This window comes from Tupaia chinensis, unplaced genomic scaffold, assembly GCF_000334495.1.
Source record: "Tupaia chinensis unplaced genomic scaffold, TupChi_1.0 Scaffold143591_1, whole genome shotgun sequence".
Taxonomy (NCBI): domain Eukaryota; kingdom Metazoa; phylum Chordata; class Mammalia; order Scandentia; family Tupaiidae; genus Tupaia; species Tupaia belangeri.
This window is the reverse complement of record NW_006203437.1, coordinates 1,566,473-1,569,919: the sequence shown is the minus strand read 5'-3', so window position 1 is coordinate 1,569,919 and position 3,447 is coordinate 1,566,473.

Sequence of the window (3,447 nt, the reverse complement as noted above, 5' to 3'; positions counted from 1 at the left end):
GGCCTAAGGATAAAACCTAGAAAAGGAGAATTCGAACGGACTTGCTGGCCTCTCTCTCTGTCATACACACACAGACACGCACACGCACAAGCGTGTACACACACACAAGCCCACCTCATCCCCCCCCCAAAAAAGGTCCTATGCAATACACCACTGTGACCACAGGAGGGAGCTCCGAGACACCCTATGGAAGAGCAATAGGGAAAAATGGGAAGCTGGAGCTTGCAATCCCATTCGCAAATGGGGACCCACTGCAGGCCACCGAGATGGGCATGCTCCTGGGCAGACACCCAAAGGACGAGGGCAGCGGCTGCAGGAAGGAGAGCAGGCCAGTCGGCCGCGTCTGATTGACCCAAAGCCACCCCAGACGTATCCCATGCCGTAGGCCCTGCAGGCATTTTACCTTGCATGTTTCCTGCCCAGTTTCTGCCTTGGCATTTGTGCACTAAACAGACAGAGTCCTGAGGAGGGCAGGAGAGAAAGACCATCCCCTTTACCGGGAAAAATGGCTTTATCAAGGCAGTGGCGACTCCTCCTCCTCCTCCTCCTCCTCCTCCTTTCCCCTCTAGAGGGTATACAGAGCGCATGATCTCCAAGCAGGAGGTATGAGACAGACGGTGTGCCTGAAGCTGGTCCTGGGCCGCGGATTCTCAAAAGGATAGCCCCTGAGGCCTTGGGGCCTCCCCCGCCCATGAGGGAATAAAGCTCATGGCTTGAAAGAGGGGCCAACAGGTGGTGGGCGAGGTGGTGAAGGGCACCAGACTCTCGCTTGGGAGAACTCGGTCCGCGCCCGGGACCTGGCGGCTTGCTTTGTCATTGGCTCGCTCTCGCTCTCTTGCTCTGTCCCTCTCTGGTGGGAAGGCAAGAAAACCATAAAGTTAAGTGAGCACTAGATCATTCTGAAAAACGAGCAACTGACAAAACGAGGGCGAGGGGAGGAAACAGGAAGCCCATGTCCCCGGGTACCGTGTGCACTCCACCCAGCACTGGTCCGAAGCAGTGACCGGAAATCCCCCCGGCGACCCACTATTCCAGGACACATTCTGCCTAGAGGACCGTGGGAAATGTAGTCCGACTCTACCCTAGGAAAGGCAGCCTGAAGGCCAGCTGGAGTCTAGCGCCCTCTGCTGGCCTTCTCAGAGGTTGCACACGCCCTATAGCAAAAACCTCTCCAAAATTAAATTAAATAAATAAATAAAATACATAGATATGGGACCAGCAGTTAGTGTAATAGCTAGGTTGCTGGACTCTCACGTCCTCAACCGCGGTTCAAGTCCCGGACCCGGTGGCTTAATACTCACGCAGCATCAGGGGCTGACGCCCGGGACACAGAGGAGGACGACGCCAGTGCCAACCTGCTATAGGAGCTGCCTGTGGAGCCCCGAGTATGGTCCCTACAGTTGGCCTCAAAAAGCGTGTTCGTGTCCATTTCTCCCCATGCACCCTGTGCACATCTCAACCCACAAGTACGTGATCCAGCACCCAGCAGAGGAAAACAAAGCGTTGCAGACTATACCTCTGCTAGCAGCATGCCTCCCCCAGGAGAAATGTAAAAGAACAATTGGCCGTCCCTTCAGTAAAGAAAGAGATCCTGAACTCGCAACTATTTGCCAGAAGTCTGGTACATTGAGATAATATGCAGTGGCCGATGCTGCTAATTTGAAAGAATTTATGTTAGAGTCTCCAGTTTACCCTTCCACTATGATCATCATTGATGCAGCCAGGCTAAGGACATTTTCTATGAGTCTTCCTTGTTCCGACTTCCCAAACAGATCTAGCCAGGAGCCAGGACAAGCCAATCAGCAGCCATCCATATCAGAGTTCTGAGCAGCCCCAGTCTTCACCTAAGACCTCTGCCCAGACTTCACCCTCCGGCCCCCCAGATCTAGCCAGGAGCCAGAATTTCAACTATTCCTAGTGACCAAGCTAACAGAAAGACAAGAGAAGAGAGGCAATGAACTCCAGGAAATGCAGGAGAAAAAAGACGATGAGTTCCAGGAGGTGAGGAAGTTCTTCAATCGTCTAAAAGAGTAGATACACATCATAAAAAAGAATCCAATGGAATGATTATAGAGATGGAAGCTGTGATACACGTCAGATATCCAGACCCAGGAAATACAAAGGACCCCACATAGGATCAACCAGAGAAGATCTTCCCCGAGGCACCTCATAGCCAGGTTGACTAAAACCACAGACAGAGACAAGGCACTCACACTGGCAAGAGAGTAACGTCAAGTTCCTCTCAAAGGATTTCCCACCAGGCTAACATTAGATTTCTCATCGGACACAATGCAAGCAAGGAAAGAATGGGAAAATATATTCCACGTGTTAAATGAAAACCAATTTCAACCAAGAAGACTATACCCAGCAAGGTTATGTTCCATATGGGGGTTGGGGAGACAAAAATATTCTCAGATAAACAAAGCCTTAAAGAATTTACCAACGCCATACCGGCCCTCCAAAAAGTGCTGAAGGGAGTGCTAGACTAGGAAAACTGAAGTCGGACACACAGAAATAAGAGGACGAGAGACAACCAAGAGGATGGCCAGCCCGATGGTAGGGACAAGTCCAGAGCTGAATGTCAACTTCTAGAGTTTCAGTGGAAAGATCAGACCACAGCAACACTGCAAATTAAACAGAAGAATGAGTAAATACATGAGACCGAACTAGTGAAAGAGAATCATTGGACTTGAAAATAAAACATGACTGATTTTCTTCGATACTTTGATTTCCACATTTAAGAATTTTTGTCTTAAACTGTTGATAGGTTTATCTACCTACTATTTGAACTGAATCCTAACCATTTTCTTGGCTTTAAGTTTTAAGCAGATTTTTTGTACCAATTTTTTATTTTGATCTTTTAAAATTAAAATGTTTTTTTCTTAAAATTAAAAAATGCATTAAAAATACCTACTAATACCTGTTTAATGACTGCAGTAAGCTATATAACCCAGCTAGGTGCTGCTAGGTGCTACTTTATAGTATATTCCCTTTTCTCACTGAGGTAGATGCCTGAATTCAGACATGTGTTCACAGATATATACATATCAGCTGTGCTTACTATTGAAAGTTTTTAAATTAAAATCTCTAGTGAATCGATAGGATAAAAAAAAAAAAAGAAAAAAGGCATGGGAAACAACTGTAGATACCAGAGACAGTGTGGGAAGAGAGGGTAGAATTAGTAGAGGATGAGGGGTAGGGAATCAAGGGGGGGGAAGCAAAATGTATAAGAAAAAAACAAAAAGAATGATTTGTTGATGATAACGTGTATGGTCATATCCTTGGTTGAGTCCATACACAATGTGTTTGGGATGGAAATCCTCATTTTATACACCATATTGATGTACAGTAAATAAATACATTTTAAAAAGACCAAAAAAAAAAAAAAGGCCTGGAGAAAATTGACATGAAAAAACTGGATGGAACAAGTGTTACAGTTAAACAAAT